At 36.3% G+C, this 26,907-nt stretch overlaps 1 long non-coding RNA gene across 2 annotated transcripts; it reads left to right on the top strand.

Moving 5' to 3' along the window:
- Positions 1-16,142: 16,142 nt before the first annotated feature.
- On the top strand, positions 16,143-19,183 carry LOC137488486 (uncharacterized). 2 transcript variants are annotated; one of them, XR_015516596.1, is made up of 7 exons: positions 16,143-16,248; positions 16,351-16,458; positions 17,282-17,365; positions 17,487-17,541; positions 17,641-17,716; positions 17,791-17,967; positions 18,303-19,183. It is a non-coding gene; the product is annotated as an uncharacterized LOC137488486 (long non-coding RNA). The 2 variants fall into 2 exon arrangements; XR_015516595.1 differs by lacking the exon at positions 16,351-16,458.
- The last annotated feature ends 7,724 nt before the right edge of the window (positions 19,184-26,907 follow it).

Raw genomic sequence — 26,907 nt, 5'->3', positions numbered from 1 at the left:
ATTAAACATAAAAAAAGCCAGCAATTACTCCATGTTTTGAATTTCTCACATGAGACGTCATGTTTTGATCTTCGATTGCTCTCATGCAATCATGTAATGTGATTTCACAGGTCAGAGTTCACTAAGCTTAAACTTTGCAAGGCAACAATCTGCAAAACTTGTCGCACGAGCTTGCGTTTCTGGTCTAATGCATTCACATGCATATGAATGGAAGTCTATGGGGAGAAAAGTGCAGTGTGACTGAAGCTCAATGCTTTGCCCTTCTTTGTTCAAATCACACCACCAAAATTAACCAAATAAAACAATTAATTTCTAAATAACAATTGCAAACTTTATTACAGCCAGTCACATGAACATTAAAATTAGTCCAAAATATGTTATTTAACATGTGTTATACTCAAGGTGAAGGTTCAGACATCACAAAAAAAAAACAAGTAGTTAAAGCAATGGTGGGCAAACTCGGTGTCCTGCATATTTTAGCTCCAACTCTAATCAAACAAACCTGCTTATAGATTTCTAGTGATTATTAAGACACTGATTGGCATATTCAGGTGTTTTTTATTAGAGTTGAAGCTAAACTATGCTATTAGAGTTTTATTAGAGTTGAAGCTAAACTATGCAGGACACTGGCTCAGGACAGAGTGTGCTGACCCCTGAGTTAAAGGGAGTAAAAAGTGCTGCAACCAGCAAAGTGAGGTGGACCATTCAAATTGTGCCAACTATTCACTCGACAGCTCATTTCACGTCTTCACACTTACAGATGATTAAAGAATAAAGCATACCAAGAATAAAGCCATGCTCCCTGGACAGCATGAATGTGCTGTCCTGGGAGAGGACTCTAAACTTGGGAAAGACATCTCAACTTGTGCTGGGGTTCGAGTGAAGTGTCTAGCCCAGTCCCAGAACGCACTTCCCGGATAAATAATGTTTAAAAGGAGAGGTCTCGGTGGTGGATGAATGCTAAAGTCATGAGATAATGCAGGTAGGACAAGTTTGGTATTTATGGGGGTTTGGGCTAATACTGATTGGATCATAGAATGATTGCCAATGATGTGTTAGAATTGTTGAAACATTTGTGCATGCTCCTCCTGAATTTTTTTTATACAACATCACCTACACCATTGATCTAATCAACAATGTAACCATGGTCTGGGCTCTGACTGGGCCACTCAAGGACATTCACCATCTTGTTGTTAAGCCACTCCAGTGATATTTTGGCAGTGTGCTTTGGGTCAATGTTTACAGACAATTCCTTTGTCTTCATGCTTGGTTTGTGCTTTGACATGCAATGTCAACCCTGGTACCTTACATAGACAGGTGTGTGCCTTTTCAAATCATGTCATCAACTGAATTTACCACAGGTGAACTCCTATCAAGCTTCTAAAACAACTCAAGAATGATCAGTGGAAACAAAATATACCTGAGCTCAATTTAGAGCTTCACAGCAAAGGCTGTAATTTCTTATGTATATGTGCCTTTTCAGCTTTTTTATTATGAACATATTTTGCAAGAATTTCAAAAAATCTTTTTTCACATTGTCATTATGGGGTACTGTGTGTAGAATTTTGTAATGTAATGTAACATGTATTTACATTGCACATTTATTGTGTATGGCCATACACACAAAGTGCTTTACAATCATAAAAGGGGGAGGGGGGCTCCACACCACCACCAGTGTGCAGCATCCACTTCGATGATGCGACGGTAGCCGCAGGACAACGGTGCTAGTGCGCTCACCACACACCAGCTATTGGTGGAGTAAAGAGACAATGACAGAGCCAATTCAGTAAATGACGATGATTGTGAGGCCATGATCGTAAACTTTACAAGAAGTACCATGGGATTTTTAATGATCACAGAGAGTCAGAACCTCGGTGTAATGTCTCATCCGAAAGATGATGCCCACTGACAGTATAATGTCCCCTTCACTTTCACTGGGGCATTAGGACTCACAAAGACCACAGGTTGAGTGCCCCCTGCTGGCCTCTCTAATTTTAGATTAAATAAATGAATTTAGTTGATTTTGGAATAAGGCAGTAACATACAAAAGTGCTGTGAATACTTACCGGATGGACAGTATTTTATTTTTATTAGGTGAACAGTTCCCAATTATACAAAGAATAAAATATATTACATTCTTAATTTAGCTGATAAGTGACTATAAAAACCAGCATAATGTGCAGTCAGCTCCACTTCACACTGGGGTCCTGATCATACTGTCAGAGTTTAGTTCAGTAATGGCTGTATTACTTCATCAGCTGGTGTAATCATGGCACATTATCCTTTACACATACAGTTATGCAATCTCTCTCTCTTTTAACATTAGATCAAACAATATGAAAGGAGTCATAATGCACTGATACAATTCTGTATATTTATTGTTTTTCTCTGATATCTAGCAGGTATCGTGGCTTAGTTCAGTGCAAAAAATCTCAGTAATAGTTTTACATTTACTATTTGTGGTCCATTTGCAATGGGATTTGCACCCAGGGTTAAGAAAATGAATGAGCTCTGCTCTAATGCTCCTGAATCTTTTGGCATATAATTATAATATGTTTTCCTGTATTTTGTTTTCTGGTAAGCTGCGTTCTGCATTCTGATGAGATGAGATGCCATGCCTTACCGTTGCATAACCCAGAGCTTCAAAACTGTTTCATTATTGTTTTCCCACAAGAAAGCATTATTACTGGGAACATGCATTTTCATGCTCCCGAGTGTTACATGACAGTCAGTGTTAAGTTCTGATTGACATACTTTTCTGTGGTCGTTTTTTTAATAAGATTTATATAAGAAAGAGGAATCAATGGTGTATGAGGCTCACAGTATGTCGAGCAGTTTTGCTGTTTCCAACACATCCTTCACTTCAGTCAGGCTTAAACACTGACTCAGCTCACTTGGGCAACAGCTTGCAGAGTTTCTGCTGTCAGCACAAATACTGTCACTGATTTGTTACACAGCCTTGAAGCTGTTTCCCTCTGCTATGAAATTAGGATCTGCCTAAAAGTTGATTCATTTATTTTGAGCAAGCAGGAAAACACAGAGCTCTTTAAGATCTCTAAGTCTTTGTGTTCCAGAAAAAGAAAGAAATGAAAAATTTGATAAACTACTAAATTTGATAAACTGCTTCCACAACCTTTGAATTTAATCACATGCTGCCACAGTTACTTATATACTTGTAAACCTAATTACTGAGAAAAAAGCTTTTGACTGCAAAGGAAAAAAAGAAAAGAAAAAGTCTTTATTCTGTTGGATCACTTCAGATATTGTGTTAGTAACTTTGTAACTTTGTCATAAGAGTATTGGTAATTTATTAGGTTATCCAAAGCAAAAATCATCTGCCAAAAATATTTTAAATAAAATAATTAAAATATTTTAAACCAGGGTAAACACGAATTAAATATGGTTTTACTGACCTAAACCTTGTTTTTTCCAAAGACTTTTTAAAGTAATAATTAGCAATACAAACATGTCTATTGTTTTTATAGAATTCCTATAAAACAATGGTTGATATTTTTTTAGGGAGGAAAAACAGTAAGAGTCAGTATTTGGGCTGCACCTTTATGCTTTAGTACATTTTCAGTACGTTTTAAAGGTCCCACTAAATTAAAATAAAACATTTTAGATGTTAGTTTTAGTCTGCAGTTTCTCTTCAAATCTTGACCAATCAAATGCTCTTTTATATATATATATATATATATATATATATATATATATATATATATATATATATATATATATATATATATATATATATATTTTTTTTTTTTTTTTTTTTTTTTTTTTTTTTGTGTGTGTGTGTGTGTGTGATAAACATTAAATCATAATGAGTGCAGTCATTATGTTTTACACAGCAGATGCCCTTCCAGCCTCAACCCAACATTGGGAATCACCCATACACACACACACACACACACACACACACACACACACACACACACAGTTATTCAGTTCTCCTCTACTGCATGTATTTGGACTGTATGGGGAAACCAGAGCACTTGGAGGAAACCCACGCAGACAAGGGGAGAACATGTAAACACAGAAATGCCAACTGGTCCAGCTGGCACTTGAACCAGTCACCTTCTTGCTGTGAGGCAACAGTTCTAATATAAATTTATTTGGTATTATTTTATTTCGTTTTAAACCATTTCCTCATTTCGAGTGCTGCAGGCATATATCTGTATAAATTCACATAATGTATAAATTCTAATTTTGTTTTTAATATTTATTGATCAATGAAAAATCTAACTAACCAAAAGTTTCATCCTTAATTCATGATGCAACTAATATTTTAGGTGTGACAGGATTTGTCTAGTCATGACTCAACACAAGTTGTTTCAAGTGTTCACACTTACCTGATGATTGATAATAAAGTTTGTTTGGCATGCTGTCCTGGCAAAGAGCTCTGAGTTTAGATTATCCTCGAGCCTGGGGCTCCCTCCCATTTGAAGGTTAAGAGGGGAGTTTGAGCTCAGGTAGGTCTCAAGAACTCCTCAATTTGCTTTTAGCTTGGGACAGCAGCCATGTATTAACCTTCTGGGGTCGAAGACCGCATATATGCGTTCTGACAAGTTTTTACCTCATTGAGCTGAAATGAACCTAAATTACACTTTCAGTTTTGATCGTACAGATAAGCTCAATACATCAATCGAATCTGTTAGGTGTCTAGTTTTAAATGTGTAAACTTACAACAAAAACAAATTTGTTTGCTTTTGCAAAACAAAGATAATAAACAGTGTAGTCAATCTGTCTTTTCTATCTCCATGAACTGTTTTTAGAAACGCGTCAGTAAAATGCGCTGAAACTCCGCGAAAACAAAACACCCAGACATGAGACACATATCTTTATAAAGCTTGAAGTGTCTACTTTTAAATGCAGCTATGCATGTTGAAAACAGATATTGTTTGATAAAGTAATCAGTATGAAACCAACGCTATGTCTAGTTTCTCAGTCTGAGCTCATTAGAGTTAATGCAGCCACGCCCACGAGGCTTTGACATTACAAATAGTATGCATGAGAAGCGCGCAACAGTAGACTGTGTCAGGAAAAACACGTCATTAAAATGAACTGAAACTCAGCAAATACTCAAAAAAAAAGAAAGATGTAAGATGTTTCTAAAGAAAGCTTGATATGTCTACTTTTGCATTAACCACTTCAAATCGAAAACAAATAATCTTCTTTCATGTAATCCGTATAAAAGTAAGGACTGGGTATGGATTCTCCTGTCGCCTCATTACAGTGAACGTGATCCCGCCCGCAGTGAAGACACAGTTCATATGGAAATGAACTGAAGGGAGCCAGCCAGGTGATAATGTACATGCTCCCCGACCCAAAACATGGCATCAAACGACAAGTTTTACTATAGTTACTTATTTTTGTTTGAATGATGGCACGTTACTCAGGTGAAGAAGCACAGTACTAAACAGCGACAAAGAATTTACCTTCTCCTCAGAGAAGGAGCGTGACTCTATGACGAGTGCATACATGTTAAAGAACATCTCGACTCAGCAAAGGACAGAATTCCTGTCGATAGGTCTTTTATTCTAACCTTTATGATTGATGATATGAAATATGTCCTTACAGGCCACTTATAGTTTCATTGCTATACAAAGTGAATCCTATAACATATAGTGTATAATGATAAACATAGGCCTATAATAAAAAATGTGATGTTATATATATGTATATTCTAAAAATAATTACTTGTTTACAATACAGGTGCTGTTCTGTTTACAATTCCTGTGTGGTAACTGAGTTTATTAGGTTAACTAGTATCGACTTATTTTTTGTGATAGTTAAATATATTTTAAATAAACTGCAAATAAAAAAATATATATAAACTTGTTTTTTTCTTAGAATCTTTCTTGAAACTCTTAGTCACATACCTGTCTGATGGCTTATTATGCAGCTCATTATGCAGGTCTTTGTCTTCTCAGGTGTGACTCACTGCATAGTAATGATAGTTCACGGCTTCTCGCATAAACCATTTTCACCCAAAAAGTGACTTAGAAATTTTAATTCATTATATTGATTTCTGTGACCAAGTGAACAAGATGATTCTCACATCATTTTGAAGCAAAAACACTAGACTACAAGATCCAGTTCTCAAAAGTCTTGTGCACAAATGTTCTCTGTGTTTCACGGCCTTGTTTCAGTGGCTTTAAAATTTTAGTTTTTCCCCTACCACACATAAACGTTTCTTTCTCAAAAACACAAACACATACAAACATGCTGCTTAGGTATTATTGTAGCCCAACTTGTGCTGTTTACAGTGTCATCACACTTTAGCCATTTATTTGTTTTTAAGATACTGAAAACAACACAAATGTCAGTGCATGTCAAAACTTCTCCAGAGCCCCAAAACACCCTCAGACCCCAGAGGGTTGAAGAACCCCCCGTCTGGTGGGGATTTGTGAATTAGTTTATGGGAAAAACTGGATCCCACTTAGGTAGCTTTTAATAGAGCTGGCTTGTATGTTTCAGAAACATGTAGGTGAGATATGAATGAGGTGATGGTGAGGAGGGAAAAAAATCAAATAAAGGTATTTTGTATAGTGTGAAAGTGTTAAAATGCATTCCATGCTGTGAGAGAGTATTGGAGGGTTCAAGGGGCTACTGCTTGTAAGATAAGGGATATAGAAACTTGGCGGAGGTTATGTAGGAGGTGGTTTATAGCAGCCCCTACATATCATTTCTGAATAAGGAGTGATAGGTGTTGGATGAGGATCCGCTTCTAGAGCCAATAGCCAAACTGAAATGAGAAACGAGAGTCAGCATTTAGATTTTTCATGATACATGTACAGCAGTCATATGGTGAGCTTAAAAATATTAGGCGTGGCTTGGCTGGTGATTTTGGAAGTTCTTTGTAAAGGAGGAGTAGGCGAAGTGATGGACATGAGTTTTAACCCCTTAGTAATCTTCTAATTTGCTTAAAATGCAAATGTATTTACTTCTGAGTTATGGATGAATTATTCAATTTGTTGGAAACGTTCTCCTCCGATTCCTCACAGTCAAGTGGGAGGTTTCTTTTCTTTGCCATTTTCACCTTCAACCAATTTGCAATTGTAAACTTGTTGGTGACACTCTTTTTTTGTATGTACATATTAAGTCACTATGGCATTTTAAGATCGGACTTCTAGGCTTAAAGTGTTAAAAGTTTTTCACTAGCTACATCTAAATATTTTCAGAGGTTTAAAGGCCATCAGAAGTGGCAGATTTTTAATCAACTGCCCTCATCAAACCTTGAACTTTAAAATTGCCTGGACTCTTTGCAGTCAAATTGCTACATGATGTTGGAATGTAATGAATCTGTGGACAGACGAGAGGCTTGTGAGGTGAGTTTCTTTGGTTTGGTATTGTCTTCTTTGGCTGTTGGCAGTTCAACAGAGGACACTAATGTCAGCTTTGTTTGTATCTTAAAATGGTTGAAATTATAGTAGGCACGCGACTCTCAGCTTTCAGATGGTATATAAAATGTGTAGTCTAGGTTGAAGAGTCGTTATTTTTGTTAGGTTTTCCCTAAAGCATACTATGCACCACAGGTTGAACAGTAGGGGTAAGAGATCGGCTTAATATTGTTGGCTTAGGGCATGAATACAGGCGTCTGCAAGTTCAGGAGGATTTTGTGAACTGTGATCTTGCTGAAGATTTAGGTTTAAAGCAAGGCAGATGCATAGAGTGAGGCATTTGAAGTGGACGGATAAGGAGATTGTAATGACAGCAATAAAATTGTGGGAGAGACGGCAACGACTAGCAGGACCTCAGGTTTGATTTGTCATCCTGGTGGGACTGGGTGTAAGCTGAAGTCTCGAGGACAGCTGGGGCTTTTGCTGCGTTTTTCTTTTTCTTTTTTTGGTTATTACCCATGTCGATAGGTTGAATGGTGCAATGGTGTGAAAGCCTTTGGTGCTTCAGTGTTTTGTAGCGGAAAGCAATCTTCAAGACAATGATGACTGAAGTGGAAAGCTCTGGTTATTTATAGTGAGTCAGTATTCATGTGATTGCCAAAATATGGAGCTGATGCAGAACCAGCTGTGCTCAATCATGAGCACGTGATCATTTCAAAATTAGTTTATAAATAAACTGCGCTAAGTGTGTTTGTAAGTTGGTAATTAAATTGCACCAGTTTAAATTGTAGTACTGCTTAAGGACTAAAAGTATCAAAAGGAAGGTCTAAAACTGTACATTTCAAGTCAAAACTACCTTCTGCAATCTTAAACCAAAGCTATAGCTATTTATGTGGGAGAGTGTTGCTATTACAGTATGTGACTGTATTGCATGGCAATCAAGCCTAAATACAAAGTAATTTACAAAATACTTGAAAATTGCATTATTTACAAACATTATTTTGATAGGGTCATGTTGAATTAGTTACAAAGTAACTGTATGACAGGAAAAAAAAACATGAAATGATAAAACATATACTTAATTGTACCCAGATTACACGTAGACTAAAGAGACTAAGCAGGGCCCTAAGAGAGAGCCAAATAGCAAGAAGCCAGAGACAAAAGAGGCAGGAAGAGTCTTGAATTAAATAATCTACTTACAATAAGTCTGATGACAATGTCTTAATCATTTTTTTTACATAATAAAGGTTGCATGCCGGTTATAAAAATGTCAGCTCATACCTTGTTAAATTAAGCACAATATCCAACCTATTTCGGCGAAGCAGTGGCCCAGTAGGTAGTGCTGTTGCCTCACAGCAAGAAAGTCGCTGGGTCGCTGGTTCGATCTTTGGCTCAGTTGGCGTTTCAGTGTGGAGTTTGCATGTTCTACCTGCGTTCGCGTGGGTTTCCTCTGGATGCTCCGGTTTCCTCCACAGTCCAAAGACATGTGGAACAGGTGAATTGGGTAGGCTAAATTGTCCGTAGTGTGTGAGAATGAGTTTTTTTCTGTTTCCCTGAGATGGGCTGTGGCTGGAAGTTGACTGGATACATGCTGGATAAGTTGGCGGTTCATTCTGCTGTGACAACCCCAGATTAATAAAGGGACTAAGCCAACAAGAAAATGAATGAATGAATGAATCCAACCTATCTCACCAAGGTCCAGTCACAGTAACATTTCATTCAACGCCTATCTAACAATCATTCAACCAACTAAGCTCACAAGGAGGAGGCAGGGCTCAGTTACAGCCAGAGAATGCAAAGCGATCATTTCCATGTTAAGATTAAACTGTGCTGGAACACTTTAGGATGAAGCATAAAGTGAGAGATGGATCTGCAGGGGATTGCCGAGCAAAACAAAGAGTGGGAGCACTGTAATTACAAGACCGCAATCTGTATGAACCACAGCTGCTTTCAATGATAGATCATTTGAGTAATAAAAGAAGGGGCTCACACATGTAACAGCGTGTGTCACAATAGACATGTTCTTACAGTGTGAGCACGTACTACTTGCAAGCATCACCAGCTGGAAGCCCAGGCTTGTAGCACAGCACTCGTGACTATCATCCAGAGGTAGGAATCTATTGCATTCAAAAGTGCACAGACAGAACATCATAAAAAAGACTTGAACTGGAACTAAATGAAACTTGTTTTTTACTCAGCAAGGTGCCCAGCAACAGCATATTAACCCAGAGAACTGCTGCTGGATTCACCATTGTATGCACAGAGTAGAAGTGGTTCTGGCACACTCAACTCAATGTAGTTATCTTTTGCCAAAGCAAAAATGAATGCAAATGAGTTTATATAAGCACTTAAATATGCAAATGCATGGGAGAGGCCTACTATGTAGATTTCACTTGCCAATTTTCATTGACCCATTTTTATTTTAACAGTGATCAGTCTCCTAAATAGAATGCCCAATTCATCAGTGACACATATTTGTACATTTAGTTGATTGCTACAATTATGCCATTAAGTTTGTTCAACTTTAAAGAGGATTTTCTCTATTATTTAGATTTTATTTTTTTGAACCCTCAGGTTCAAAATAATTATATAGTTGCATCTTAGCCAAATATCATTCATTTTCTTTTCGCCTCAGTCCTTAGACAGCGGAATGAACCACTAACTTATCCAGCATATCTTTTACGCAACGGATGCCCTTCCCGGTGCAACCCATCTCTGAGAAACATCCATACACACTCATTCACACACATACACTACAGACAATTTATCCTACCCAATTCACCTGTGTTATTGGACTGTAGGGGAAACCCGAGCACCCAAAGGAAACCCATGCAAACGCAGGGAGAACATGCAAACTCCACACAAAAATGCCAACCGACCCAGCCGGGGCTCAAACCAGCAAACTTCTTGCTGTGAGGTGACAGCACTACCTACTGTGCCACTGCGTCGCCTCAGCCAAACATCATCATATTATAATAAAACCATTCATCATTGGAAAGCAATGTTGTTTAAATCTCAATTTCCAAAAATTTACTTTTATGATTGGTTTTGTGGAAATGGGTCAGATAAATTGTATAAAATGGAAGTTATATTGTTAATCTGAACATGCAATGTTGGGTAAATCTAAATTTCCAAAAATTGACCGATATGAAAGGTGTTGTGGTGTAATGTGCGGTAAAATGTAAGTTATATGCGTTGATCTCAACCTCAGTATGGGTAATGGTTAACGAAAGTGCAGTCCTGTTGATATTTAGTTTGATTGATGTAAGTTTAGATGATTAGAATTGTTTATCAACTAACATGTAAATGAGTAAGCTTTTATTTGTTTGTGTTTTATTGTTTCTTTATTTATTTATTTATTTATTTAACAGTGCGTGATTTGTTCAAATGTGTTCCTTGAACAGACTGTGAATTGAAAATGAAAAGTCATAAATGTGCTCTTAATAGATAAACATAGACAACCTTATAACTCTAGACCATGTAAATCTTCAGTTAGAAAGTGCTTCATAGGAGTGTATAATACTGCAATTCCAAACATAAACACCTTTTGAAACACTGCATTATATCAAGCACTTTGTCCAACAAAGTAGTTGACATGCTGTCCAGGTACAGGAATTATTCCCATAACTTGCTAAGTGGAAGAGCACTATATTTTATGTTTTGTTATTCAACTAAATTAATAACAGAAAAAAGGAGTGCTAAAGACAGAATTATCCTGTCATCCATATTACATTTTACAATAAACCTCTACATTACCAAGACAACAACTGATACATCAACTTTTCATTTTGACTGTGTTGACTGCTTTTCACAACGCTTGGTAAACAGCCTTGATCATCTCGATTTACATGTGAACAACTAAATGAATGCTTAGGTCTATTTAATTGACTATATTTTGATTAACTTACAATTTTAAAGTTGTTGAAAAAGGTCACATAAATCCTTTGCTGAAAGTTTTTTCAGTGTCTAAAAACCCTTCTGTGCAATAAACCTATTCGTACAATAAAACTGTGTGTGACTAATATAGTTTTTTTAACATTTAAAGCTGTCTAAAATAAATACTGCAACCATTGTGTCATTCTTAAGATGGTGGTTTTGAACTATATTATCTTCCAACAAGCAAAAGCAATTCAGATATTGATTCAGGATTTAGAACACTTTTGATCTAGCTTTTTTGGGTGAAGCCCTTTCAAATCTTTCTTTTTCATGAATACAAGGCCACATTGGTCTTTCAGAAAGAGGTCAGATTGATGTTGTTTGCCTGCCAGTCACTCTTTCTGTTAGTTGCAGCAGGTATCTATCCTAGTAAGGGTGTGCAAATCTACATTTGTTGACAGACAATTGTGGGCATCTTCATTTTTTGGCCCAAAATGTTTATATAGACAAACATTGTTTTAGGTCTATGAGTTATCCAACATTGTAAAATACATATAAATACATTTAAATCATTTAAATGAATCATTACTATCAAAATGTGAAAAAGACTTTTTACCAGCACAACAATCAATGTTTCTGAAAACAATCACCTATCTGTAAAGTTTAAAAATAAGAGTCTAAGAGGATCCAGATGCGAGTGAAGAAGTTTATTTGACAAAGTCAAAATAAACAAACAATGATAGTGACAGGCTAAGAGGACGATGAACACAGGGCAGGAACAGACAGGAAAACAGGGTGCAGGTAAAACTCCTCAGGGGCCTGAGCACAGACACCACACATAAGAACAGGTGTAACGAACTGACAAAGAAACATAGAAACATCGCCCTGATATAGGCCTAATAATGAGCCTCAGCTGGCGAGTAATCAGCCCAGCTGAGTGTCGTCATATCACGTGAGCATAACAAATACACATGGACAACCAAAACAAAACAAACCCACGTGATCAAACATACACTCCGGAAAAGCGCACAAACCTGCAACCGTGACACTATCGCACCTTTAATATGTAACAATAAGTCCATGTTAATACATATTAATTAGTATTCATTATTTAAACTACCATTGATTATAATCTATATTAAAGAGCCCATATTGTGGGTTTTTGAAAATAAGCTTGCATGCAGTGTGTAATACAGCTCTAAGGGAATGAAAACATCTAGTTGAGGTTTAAATCTAAAAGTGCAGCATGTTTCAAACTATTTAATTTTTAGCAAAACAGTGGACTCAGCCGAATAAACGAATCGAGTTGGGTTCGGATCTTTTGTTGGATCGCATCAACGTCAATACATTCATTCATTCATACATTCATTTTCTTCTCGGCTTAGTCCCTTGATTAATCCGGGGTTGCCACAGCTGAATGAACCATCAACTTATCCAGCACTTTTTTTCACAGCGGATGCCCTTCCAGCTGCAACCCATCTCTGGGAAACATCCATCCACACACACTCATACACTACAGACAATTTAGCCTACCCAATTAACCCGTACCGCATGTCTTTGGACTGTGGGGGAAACCGGAGCACCTGGAGGAATCCCACGCAAATGCAGGGAGAACGTCAATACAGTACATTACCAAATATGTACTTACAGTTCCGTTCAAATGTGCTTTCCCTCCACAATCGCGAAGATGACGATCACGGGCAGGGTCGGAGCAAACTGAACTGGTGCTCTATGCAAAAGAAGATCATGCCGCCCTCAAACTGAAAGTGAAAACGAAACAACAGGGTTGTGATTGCACATACGACAGCGAGAACCGGAGCGGTGGGGGAATTATCGTGGATGAAAGTTAGGAGATGTCGCTGACGCCCTCTCTCTATTCTTTCACAACAACACCACAGTATAGCCAACCTAGTGCTGTGTTTGGTCCTGTTGTTTTTCTGATTTTTGATACAATAACCTATGCTGATGCGCGGGATTCTGTGATTCTGTTTGGTGCTGATAGTAAGAAATTGTTCTGTGGCATTGCAGTGGAAGGTTGAGGTGAAAAATGTTTTCAAATGTTTTTCAATTCCAATTACAAGTCATCAATTACAATTACAAATGATAAAAAACGCTTAAAGATTTGTCCCTTGCTGCTTTCAACAATTGTTTTTGATGTGGGGAATCACCCACTTATACTTCTACACAGCATGCACATTTTTCTATTTCACATCAAATCAACCTGTGGATATGTCAATAGAGATCATTGATTTAAATAAAACACTTGTATGTCTAGTACAAGATAATGTACAAATGACAGTATTATGTAAGTGATCTGATATGTCAATCTTTTTAGGAGAAAACATTAACAGAGCAAACTCTTTTCTTGCTTAACAGATTTTTTTTTTTTCCTCAACGAAACATTACAAATTCACATTCACAAATGGTCACTGCCGCCGATGGAATTCCATGAATGTCAATTGCCTCTTGAATTCTATGAATGGTTGCCACCAAAACCTCTGCTACCAAGATGACTTGCCAAAACTGCCAGAGACAAATGACCTGCTGCAGCCTTATGAACCCTCAGCTCCTCTTGATTAAAGCCCACCTCACCTCGATGCTCCAGGTCCACTTCAGCTCCACGCCCTCCATCCCTCCCCCTTGTCCACCTCTGTTGTTCACCCTGTTTATCTCCTTCGTTACCCTTGTTAGTTACCACAGTTGTTGATTGTCTCCACCCCATTGTCATTAATTTTGCTTATTCAGTGCATATTGTACTTGCCACTACAGTATATATGTCCTTCTGTTTTACTCTCCTGTTATCAGTTGGTTTTAATGTTAACCTCAAGTTAATTTGTGTTTTAGGCATGTCTGGATTTTGCCCTATGTCCTTTTTTAGGATATTCCCTGGATATAAAAAAAAAATTCTTACACTGCTAAGAACCCAGTAGTCACTTCTGCTTCACTGCCACATCATAGTGGACTGAAAAAGAGTAATGTAATAAGAGAATTACAAACAATTATGTGAGCAAGAAGATACAGTTTACAACACTTCTCGTTTATACATATCAGTACAGTAAATGGAGACTGTCAGACCAATACAATCTCACGCAATTCGTAACTTTTTATCTAGTGGCTAATTCATACGATCTAATTTGTACATTTTAGTACGATTCGCTCATCCCCCAAAGACGCTTGGGTCTCAGTGCCTTGCCTCTTTGTAAAATTGTACAATTTTGTACGACTGAACTCGTACGAATTTGTACGAATTAGCCACTAAACTGGCAAAACGTAAAATACTTATGTTTTCTCATAAGATCGGGCAGGGCAGACTGACAAGGACCTCAAAGCAATGATGTGGGTATAAAGCTACACATTGCACTAGTTGGCTGTAGTGCTTTCTTAAGTTGTAGAGCCAAGATGGATCTATAGATTGACATTTAATGACTTGATATATAATTTAGATAAATAGTTTTAAGTTTGATTATGTCATGTATAGCTGTCAAAAGAAATACACAATGTAATATATCACTTTATGCTTTCTATGGTGCTTCAGTTCTTTTATGCAGTTAAAATGCTGTCAGAATGTTGAGATGTGTGAAAAAGGTATATGATTTTAACTTATTCATCATGTGGCAATGAGTTATGATGTTGCTCCAAAATCATCCTGTCTCTTTGTCTGTAGAGATCAGTTCTTGAACTTGACAACCACACAATTATCACTAATGCCACAGATATATGAATGTGAAAAGTAAAGGATCTCACACCACTAGCTGGACATTGAATGTTCCAGTCTGGCACTTTGAAATTCACAATCTGACTTATAGATGGCAGCTCCATTACTGCATGTCAGATGGTGGTGAGAAACACTGCTGTATCCCATGGATCATTTGTGTCTCTCTTCATCAGTCACTTTAGGGAGGACTATTACTTCTATTACTTTAGGAAGGACCAGTAGACAAATAAATATATTTTTTATTGTTTAAATGTATTATCTTTCTATTCCTAAAGACGTTCGATTACCAAACTCCTGTTTTAATAGATATAAAGTATCTGTTTGAAAAACTGTTTTGTTGAAATGCACTAAACAATTTTGTTATATACACTGAAAAATGGCTGAAAATATTAGTTTTTAAAATATATAAGCTTGACTACTTTGAATTGGTATTACAATCACACTAAACTACAATGTCATGCTTGTACTTTTGGACCTAAGGTCCAATTTTACATCATGGAACAATCTTATATTTTAATAACATTCTTCAGATTTTCTGATGATGACATATGTTTCTCATAGCCACAAAGCCTGTACACTCTCAGAAAAAAAGGTACAATGAGGGTACAATTTTGTTCCTCGAGGGAACAAAATATAAAATTGTACCTTTAAAGGTCCCATATTGGTCCTTACGGTACAATTCTGTACCCAAATGGGCTATAAAGGTACAAATGTCCAGATTTAGGTTTGAAAGGTACATTTTTGTACCTTTTATAGCACATTTGGTTACAAAATTGTACCGTAAAGGACCAATTTGGCACCTTTAAAGGTACAATTATATATTTTGTTTCCCTATAGGAACAAAATTGTACCCTCAGCTCATGATAAGATCAAGACACTATATAACACTAATTTAAATTTATTAATACTAAACATTAATACTAAAATACATAATTTAAAAATATAATAAATAAATCAATTGATTGAATTAAATATTTTAATAATTAATTTTTTTCATGTATTTAAATTACATTTTTCTCAAAAATGTTAATAATTTAATTTATAATTGAATGTAATTTTAATCATTAAAAACGTAAATACTGGTCTTTGCTTACTGTTTAAGACCCTATAGTATATAGGATGTATAATAAGAACCATGCAGAGTGACAGCATCTTCATACAGGTGGTGATGTTGCTGTCTCTTTAAGAATTTGGCTGGTTGAGACGTTATAGTAGTGTTTGTTACTGAGGCGGTCGGTCGAGTATGCTGGCTGTTTACACAGAACTTCGCACGCTTTTCAAAGAAAAGTCTATTTTGGAGTCCACACTTTTCAGGTAAGAATGTATTAAAGATATTTTTAGTCGCATTTTTACATGTGAAGCCGTGTTCTGTTGATTTTGTCTGACTCTCGGGTCTCGGCTTTCCCCCGCTTTAAGTGCTCCGGGCTGGCCTGCAGGATGGAGTTTGCTAAGATGTCTGCAGCTTATTAAAGAAGTTAATACAATGTGCTATCGAAGTCACCGAGGGACATAACGTTATAGACGGTGAGTAACATACTATATGCTGTTAGTTTTCTCGGTGTAAAAGTTCCCTTTGTCGCCTACGTTACGTATTCGCGCCTTATATCTTACGTTACGTTACTGCTTTATTAATAAGTGTTGCCACGGCGGAATATAATCGCAACCCAATTAGCAAAATACACTCGGGCCAGCTGCGGCGGCAGAAGCGCGACGCTGCCGTATCCGTGCACCGGAATCGGGCCGTGACCCGTGAGTAATGTGCGGTATGGCCCGGAGCTCGCGCAACTAAAGTCCTTATATACCTTGATATAAAACCTTTTGTTATTAATACTGGAAATTTGTAATTATCGATAATATTTTATATTTTGAGGCCATTTTTCTAGCCACGGTTGACCGCTGAAATGTAATTTTAGACGATTAAGTTATATAAGTTACACCGCCATTTTGTGAAGAAAAATCACAATTTTGTCACCGGCAAAGCGACTGATTATGTAAACGTGGCTAGTTACAAACGTGGCGTGTGTATGCTTGTACATATCTTCGTTTCAGTGTCTAAGTTACATTAATGTTGAGGAGTGTCCACAAACTCTCATGTCCAGAATTGTTGGTGCTTTACTATCGTTTAACGTTATACTTATGTTAATGTAGAATTATTAACATACCATGTTGTATAAATCGACGTTTTAAGTTATACTTTGTTCTTTAATGTAATATTTTTTCTCATCTGTTCTGAAACTGGTACCTTGAGCTATTTTACCTATTTTATTAATATCTCAAAATAAGTAAATAGTTATTGCTTTATCTTATTGCTTTCCAGAAGTTTTTGAAGTTTCCAATTGTCTTTCAGGACAAGATTGAACAACAGAATGCAGCCTAACAGCATCAGACCAATGAAGGCATGTCATATGAAAGCATGGCTCAGTTACAAGATGTAAGTATGTCTCATTATCCTTTACCATGGTTTTAATGGCTTACATACTATTTTAAATTTGTAGGTTTTTACTTACAAACAACAATAAATGTACACCCATGTGTTTAAAATTATTTTCTAGGTTTTCATCGAAAGATGAGAGATCAACTGAAGAATGCTATGGACCTGACTCTAAGGTACTCTTTCTAAACTTTCTCCACTTGATTAATATTATTAAATTCTAGCTTTGTATGGATTCCTTCATATTTGTTTGTATGCCACATCTTATGTTACAGGAATTGATTTTACAGCAGCACTTCTCATGTTGCCAGCCTTGTTAAGCGAGACACTTCAACATTTCGTTGTGCTCCGGTGCGTATGTTGTTTTCTGTTCAGTATATGCTGTGATTAATGCATTTTATAATGCTTGATATTCTTTATATTAGGATGACACAGTGGGTAGTGCTGTCACCTTACAGCAAGAAGGTCGCTGGTTCGAGCCTCGGCTGGGTCAGTTGGCATTTGTGTGAGGAGTTTGCATATTCTTCCAGTGTTCGTGAGGGTTTCCTCCAAGTGCTCCGGTTTCCCCACAAGTCCAAAGACATGCGCTGTAGCTGAATTTGGTAAGCTTATTTGTCTGTAGTGTATAAATGTGTGTGTGAATAAGTGTGTCTGGATGTTTCGTAATACTGGGTTGCAGCTAGAAGGGCATCTGCTGCATAAAACATATGCTGGATAAGTTGGTGGTTCATTCCACTGTGGCAACCCCAGATTAATAAAGGGACTAAGCCGAAAAGAAATTGAATGAATGAATGAAATTTATATTAGTCTTTTAATCTGTGATACTTTTTTCTTAATCAGTGAATATTAATTATTTTACTTTCTATGCATGTTGATTTTCTCTTCATCAGTGATGGAGTGACTGATAGTAATGTAATTATTGCTTTGTCATTTACAGTGAACCATCTTCACCACATCCAACAGTTCAAGTACAGGAGGCCACCGACTGGACAACTGTGTTAACAAGACGAGTCACGGCAGTCTTCAGAGTTGATGGGATTGCGATTGGCCGGGCTAATGATGTGGACGAATATACATTTTTGACATATCCATCTTATTAGAAGAACACCTTGATGTTTCTACAGTGGAATGTTTTGAATGAACGGTGGACGGTGACAAGCCTCGATCTACTCCAGTTACCAGAGTGATCAACCTTGTTTTTTGTTTCTCTACATGCTCTTGGGATAATCACAATCATCAAGTTAATCCAGCACACTGCTATCATTCATGCATAAAGCAAATTTTTAAATAACTTGTGGTCCTAATGACTATCAAAGAACATTTTCCAGATATGAGTGCCTTACATGTCATGTTTAACAAAAGCATAAACACATATTGTGTTACAACAAATTACAACTCCACTTGAGGATGATGAGGAGTAATCTACTGATGTTGAGGAAGAGGCTACTGATGTATGGTTTTCTGCACTGTTGAAGCAATTTATAGAGAAAGTTTGCCTTCATTCTGAAATACAGAGAAAAAGTTGATGACAAATTATTTATTATGACCGAGTATTCTGACTAAAGACAAATACTTTGGACTTTATGAAGTGCAATACTTGATGTAGCCTTTGTAATGTGTTTATAAATCTTAAACAGTATTCTTGTGGTCTTTGTATTAAGTTAAGATTAAGTTTTTATTCTTATCTAAATTGTTCTTTTTACTGTTTTACATGTCTGCTTTATACTTGCTGTGTAATTTTATTTCTTAACACATTCAGTTGTGAGTTGTAATGAAATATTTCTACATTAATAAATAAATATGGACATCTGTGAACCAAAATATTTTATTTATTTATTTGTGCATGCAGTTACCAAAGGATCAAAATGCCTGGTTCAGTACCCTGAAAATACTATATAATATAAAAAGGTACATTTTTGTACCTTTAGTGTGTAGGGTACAAAATTGTCCCTTAAAGGGTACAAATGTAGAAGGTACAATTTTGTACCTTTAAATAGAGGTACAAATTTGTACCCTTCAGGGTACCACCCCAGTGACGGGCCATTTGTACCCTAAAAGGTACAATTTTGTACCTTTTTTTCTGAGAGTGTATGGCTGTCCCTAGAGTCTCATTTCAATAGATCCATTGTAAGCCCGAATAGCCTATGAAGAAAATAGATGAGAAAAAACCTTCTGCAACTAAGGCTGCTGAAATAGTGGGCAATCATCATCCTATTTCACCAAGATGCCCTGAGATGCACAGTGGGAATATGAAAGCTTGCTTCCATCAGACAATGTAATATGTCGTTCTCTTGCTATAGCCACTTGCCTTTTATTTGAACAGTGATGTTATGTAAATGTCTGCAAATAAACAGCCGATGAAGCCTCAAATTTTAAGAAACTACTGTATAGTACAAGTGATTTTAAATATGTTATTTTCATTTTGCAATTCATCACAGAACCTGTAAGATGTTTAAAATATCTAAAAACCCATAGAACAGTTATATATATATATATATATATATATATATATATATATATATATATATATATATATATATATATATATATATATATAGTTAACTAAGGTACTTGCATTATACCAAATGTTTGAAGAATGTCCAAATCCAGAGAAATAAGCAATTTTAACTGGTGACTAGTATTCTTGTGCCATCTTGCTAATGACACTATACATCCATAATATCTAATTCGCTTTTATAGAAAACAGGGAAAACCCAAAGAGGCTTAAATATGTTGTGCAATTTCATAGACTGTACAATGTGTTATGTCTCATTCAGACTAGCAGTGACTTTGTAGCGGTCTGTTGCTCTGAGTGGTGACCACCTTCAAACGCAGGGGTGTCTAGGTATATACAGCACGAGTACAACCGACCTCTGAGTGAGCTGAGAGAGGATCACGTGAGCTTTTCTGGTGTTCCTACTTGCTGTCGCTCAAGAAAGTCGCTCTTCATTTACAAGATGAAGGATTCTCAAGTTTTTCACGTCACCCAACACCTGGTTGCTGTCGCTCGCGTAGATGAAGGTTACCAGAAGTTGTTCGCTCTCTGTTGAAATGAATGCCGCTTGTCGATTTGCCGCTGTGAGTTGCTTGTAGTGTGAATGAAGCTTTAAATGTAGTTTTCTTCAATTGAAGTTTCATCAGTTAATATATTTACTAACATAAACTAATGATGAGCAACATTTATCAATCATGCAGTAGTTTACCATTTACTATTGCATGTTAAACATCCAAATTCATGCATGTTAACATTAGTTAATGCACCGTGAGTTAACGAACTAACAATGCTAACTGTATTTCCATTCATTTACAAGAACAAATGGCAGTTCATTCCACTGTGGCGACCCTGGAATAATAAAGGGACTAAGCCGACAAGAAAATGAATGAATGATACAAGAAAAAATGCTCTAATTAATGTATTGTTCGTTGTTTGTTTATGTTAGTAAATAAATTACCTGACAATAACTAATACAACCTTATCGTAAAGTGTTAGCAAGTATTTAAAAAAAAAACAGTTACATAAACCAAACTTATTAAAGTTTAGTTTTTTCATTAAACTCTTTTTTTCATTTATACATTTTAATGCATAACTAATTCACCATTTCCCTCCATACCATATGTACAGTAAAGTACCAAGTCAAATGCATCATCATATAAAGCAAAACAGTGGCAACATGTTTCTCTTCACCTTCATTAACATGCACAAAAACCAATTACTGTTTGGTACTAGTCTTGGGAGTACTTGAAAGGGGTTGACAGATGACATAAAGCTCTTCATTATGCATATGAAGCAAAGCCTTGTTACGATCTGTATTCCTAGTTATGTGCGGTTAGAAAATGAATCATAATTGCAGGTTTGAGAACAGGCTATTACAACTCACTCATGCAGTGCTGAGATTCTTACTGTAGCTCTATAAACATAATGTTTGCTTTCGGAAAAATATGCTAATGAATGGGAAAATTGTTGCAGCTTTGCTAAAGACAGTTATTCAGAAATAATTGGAGAAATGAAAGCAGAGGAAATGTTTCATTGTTGATTGGCTGTATTTTTAGATGAACTGATTGACCACTGAAACAATGCATTCATTCTGTCATTTTGGAGGACAAACGTTTTTATCAAAAAGCATAAATTAATCTGTGTAAATCTATTTTATTTATTCACATATATATATATATATATATATATATATATATATATATATATATATATATATATATATATATATAGTTTTCTTCCCTTGTCTTGCTTTTTTAAATGACTTATTTAAGGTACAATTTTACATGAATTGTCTTGTTTCATTCACTGCCTTTTATTCCTATATTATTGTTGTTATTACTCATAAAACCTTTTTTCTATACTCTCCTTAATTCATCCTTTTCAAACTCACAATGATTTAGAGATGTTTATTTTATAACCACAACAATCACAGACCAACACCTCACATAACTGCATTTAATACCAATGTTTTGTTGTTATTATTATTATTATTATTATTATTAGTAATAATATTATTGCTAGACTTGTTATATGTGTGCAAAACCATTTTTCCTTATATTTTGTTATTTTGTACAGTTTTTCTTTTTTATTTCCTATGTCTTTGTCTTGATTAGGGCCAAAAAAGAAGAATATATATATATATATATATATATATATATATATATATATATATATATATATATATATATATATATATATATATCTTCTTCTTCTTTGGCCTTAGTCCCTACTGCCCCACTGCTTCCCCCCCCGCCCCCCCCCCCCCCCCCCCCCCACACACACACACACACATAAATATATATATATATATATACTTTCAACTATATACTTTAGGCAGTTCAAGTACCAGTTAGGTTATTAAAACCATTAAAATGTATGATCATATTAGTACGGTTCTATTAACATTGGCTCCCGACTACATATTGCATAAAAATCGTCACCTTGGAATTATTAGGCTCTAATGACTGACATTTTTGTCAAAATTGAGTTATTGACATATTCTTATTAAATGATTATTAAACTTATTTAAATTATGGAATGTTTTTTTTATAAGCTGTTAACATTTTAAGAGTTTTTATTTTAAAAAAAAAAAATGTTACACACATACTGTTTGCTATGAAATCCAAAAAGTTTGAAGCTCAATACCTCAAAATCATTCAGAACCTAGATAGAACCTTATAATTCCAAGATGACGAACTTTATAAATTATGTTGATTACCTACAATTCCTGAATGAGTTAGCTGTCCTGTACCTGGATGTACTCCTATCACGTTACAGCTCTTCACGTCCAATGGGTTCCAAAATCTGGCCAGTTGATAATACCAAGGTAATAGAAGCAGACTGCAGACAGTGCATTTTTCTCACTTTGCACCTACAGTACACTGTTCAACAAAAGGTAGAGACACTCTATTCTGTCAGTTTAAATCCAGATTATAATGCAGATATGTTTTTTGCACTAGCATACACACAACACATAAAACCCATTTTAAAATTTAAACCTTAAAAAGGATTTGTAGGTTACAATAATTATGGCATCTAAGCTAATGTTAGTCTGTCTGTTTTTTTACTTTTGGTCAGCTGGAAAAGGAAGCTTAATGTGCTCAAGGCCATTTGAGTTCATAATTCATTCCCACCTTATCAATAAACAGGAACTATAATTGATTGTTAAAGCTGCAAATTTGTCACTGAACATCAGCTGCTACCTTGCAAACCTACTGATATGTGCAGCACGATTGGGAAAAGCACTTGATCTGTTCAGGAATATATATACTGTAGTTGGAGTGGTGTCACTGATTGTCAAACATGCACTTCACATTGCTGAGCACAAGCTCTTCTCTCTCATCATATTGATATAGCTGTTCCTGTATGCAAAGTGCCGTGTGAGTGCAGTCTGGCACTTTGTGAAACTTTACCATACTAGTTGGAATTTGTATACACTGTGTTTCCTTCTATTTGAAGAACTGTTTTCTTCTATTGCAATAGCATTTAGGAGGGCTACATTCAGAGTACCCGCGGGGTCTTAAAAGCATTGAAAAAGTTTCAAATTTGATAATCTCAAATGAAGGCCTTAATAGCCTTGAATTATTATACAAAGTCTTGGATTTCGTTACAAAGGTCTTATTTTATTCATTTATTTTACCTCTTTTAGGATTAAGTTCATACCATAACAAAATTAACTGTTACTAATGTAAGCTAATTAAAAATTCATGCAGCGTAATGTTGAGTGCATTTCAAGCTCCACGTAATAGCAGAAAGCGCGAAAGCGTTTGCACCCATTACTATGTTTACTTGAGGTGAGGTACAGAACAAAATAGTCGCTAGCCAAGTTTGTCGGCTAAAATGAGAAAGTGTCTGTTTAATTCGCTGTGGCCAAGGAATCCGAATTACTTTTGGGTCAAGCCTGTGCCTGTGCTGCGACTGCTATTGATGCCGGAAATCTTTTAAGCTAGCGACAATGGGTGTTACGGCCCTGGACTCCCATGTGAGGGGTGCCAAACACAGCGTGTGTAGTACTGCTCGTCGGCGCCAACCACTTATTGTGCAGTTCTGTGCACCGAAGCCCTTATCGGTTACTGAAACAGCTTTGGCTATCAGTAATAAAGAAATTTCTACATTAGAAGCATTGCCACCACACAGTGTTGCTACTAGCTCAACTACATTTCTCAGTAGCATGGTGGTAGCGTCACTTCTTTCTAAATCAAGTAGCTTTTATTTTAAGCAAGTAGCACAGTAGCGTCCACACAAGCTACATTTACCGATCGCAGATTAATAAGTGATGGCATGGACATTCACAGAGCTGTTAGGCCGGTGTCTAGCTGATAAAAGTAAATCAATAGTATGACAAGAATGACAATTTCTTCTTCTTCCTGTATTACGGTGGTCGACAACAAACCTTTTGGTGTGTTACTGCCACCTCTCGCTCTGGTTGGTGACGTCGCCAAACATTCATTGGGCTGACGCGAGAAACTTGCTTGATTGAAAGATGACTGAGGGAGATGTTATATACTATAATTTGTTTCTGTTTAGTGCAGCATATTATTTACAGTAAATAACTCAACTGCACTATTATGTTTGTTATTATGTGTTATTTGTTTCATTTGTTTTATATTATGAATGGGTGCGCTCACTGCGCTGGGTTCCTCTGTTGGTGGCGCGACCACTCGATGCACGATGCTAACAGTCGGTCTGTGAGTAAATAAATATAATGAATAATAATTCATAGGCTTGTGCGTATAGAAATATAATGTAATGCTGTACAGTAACGGGTCATTAGTTTGTTTTGGTTGTTTTTATTTTACTCCTTTCGTGATGATGCGATTGTGTGCTGTATCTGCCTGATTTCTGCTAAAGTGGGCGGGTTGTGTGATGTTTGATTCGGGGGATGTTCTGGGGGCGGGGTTTGCATGATACGCTGTGAGCTACTAGCCTGACAGTGGAAAAGTAACATGATTTTGGCCACACTACTTAAACTCGATAAAAACCCTGGCTTGCACTGGCCCGACAGTGGAAATGCGGCTAATGAATACTTCATTTCACTGTTGGCCTTTTCATTGGTGACAATTTTTGATATGGGAAGTTGCATGGTAAAAAAATAGGTAGACTACCTTTTCTGTCAAAGAACAAGGAGCAGGCAGTTGGCTTTAAATGTGCCAGTTGCCTGCAAACCTCTCACTAAGAATCAAGCTGACAAGCTCAAGTGGTGCAGACACACATAGTCAATACTACAGTTGGTTTGTAATGAATGAATAACTGAAGGTAGAGTGTATTCAGGTTTATTACAGTTTTCCCCAGTCGCTTTGGTGCAGTTTTTAGTTCTGACAAAAATTCTCAAGATAACCTGTTCAATCATCAAGTCATGTCTTTTGTGGAACTATGGATTTTGAGCAATAGACTGGGATTGCATTGAGAAATACACTTACTGTTTTGCAAATTTCAATTCTGATCTGAGACATGTACCAAAGCAAAAATAAAATAAATAAATAAATAAATACATAAATAAAAAAATAAATAAAAACCTGTAACTTTTTATTAATGTGATCCATTTCTAATAAAAAAAATAATAATTCTAAATGTAATGATCACTTAAAATTGTACTGGGATTACAGTTCGGACCTGGAAACAAATAAATTACTTAATTCCAATTAACAAAATAATTATTTTAATAGGCACTATAAAAGGCCTACATGCATTTAACCTTCAACCATTCATTAGATTGCATCATTGTGCTGATAGAATGGAACCCTACACAAATGTTTATATTTGTGTACTTATTTAATTTAAGTATGCACAGAAGACAGATCTTCAAAGCTTTGAGTGTGACTTTTAATATCTAAAGCATTTGAGACAGGAATGAACACTATACACATTTAAAAATTTTGTGCATCTGGTACATCAAAGCAGGTGTTTGGTAAGACAGTAAAAGGAGAAAGAACTCAATCTTTGGTGGAAAGTGTCCATTTTGAAAACATCAAGGCGAATCGAACTTTGTTTTGTTTTTTTCCCCTTTCCTTTTGCTGGCTTACAGCAGGTATAAAAATGTCAGAGAAGCCAGCGAGGCAGCGAACATTATGAATTGAGAAAAGATCAAAAGACAAAGCTAAAATGCCTGAACCCTGACAGAGAGTAGGAGTATGAGGGTGGAAAGATGGAGACAGGTAACCGATGAAGATCATTTTCATGAAATATGCACTAACCCTGAAGGAGTTACGACACACAGATGAACAGTTGCCTAGCACAGTGACTATATTGGTTCCTGTAGCAAGCAAATAAACAAACAAACAAAAAAAGTGAATGAATAAATATGCTTTGTGTACAATCATGATTTGTCAGACTGATTAATAACTGTTCATTAACTAACACCTTTAAGTTCAACTGCTAAAGTCTAATGCATATCTTTTTTTTGCATTTAATAACTTAAATTATGAGACTAAAGAAGTCTTAACTGTGATTCCATCCCTCATTGTTATTTTAGCTGTGTGTTTAGGGTCATCGTCTTGTTGGAAGGTTAAACCTTCAGCCCAGTTTGAGGTCCTGAGCACTGTGGAGAAGGTTTTCTTCCAGGATATCCCTGTACTTGGCCACATTCATCTTTCCCTCGATTGCAATCAGGCTTCCTGTCCCTGCAGCTGAAAACACCCCCACAACATGAAGATGCCACCATCCATGCTTCACTATTGGGACAGGTAATGAGCAGTGGCTGGTTTTCTCCACGCATACTGCTTAGAATTAAGGCCAAAAAGTTTTATCTTGGTCTCATCAGACCAGAGAATATTATTTCCTACCATCCAGGAGTCTATCAGGTGTTTCTTTTCATGTGTCTTGCAATAAGGAGAGGCTTTTGTTGGGCCACTCTGTCATAAAGCCCCGACTGGTGGAGGGCTTCATGTATGGTTGTCTTTCTACAACTTTATCCCATTTCCCGACTGCATCTCTGGAGCTCAGCCCACAGTGATCTTTGGGTTATACTTTACCTCTCTCACCAAAGAAATCTAAGTTTGGCCGGACGGTCACTTCTAGGAAGGGTTTTGGTCATGTCTTTCATTTAAAG

Source organism: Danio rerio, chromosome 19 (assembly GCF_052040795.2).
Source record: "Danio rerio strain M-AB ecotype USA chromosome 19, GRCz13ab, whole genome shotgun sequence".
NCBI lineage: Eukaryota > Metazoa > Chordata > Actinopteri > Cypriniformes > Danionidae > Danio > Danio rerio.
Note: the sequence above shows the minus strand (reverse complement) of the source record. Positions and strands in the feature narration are given on the sequence as shown.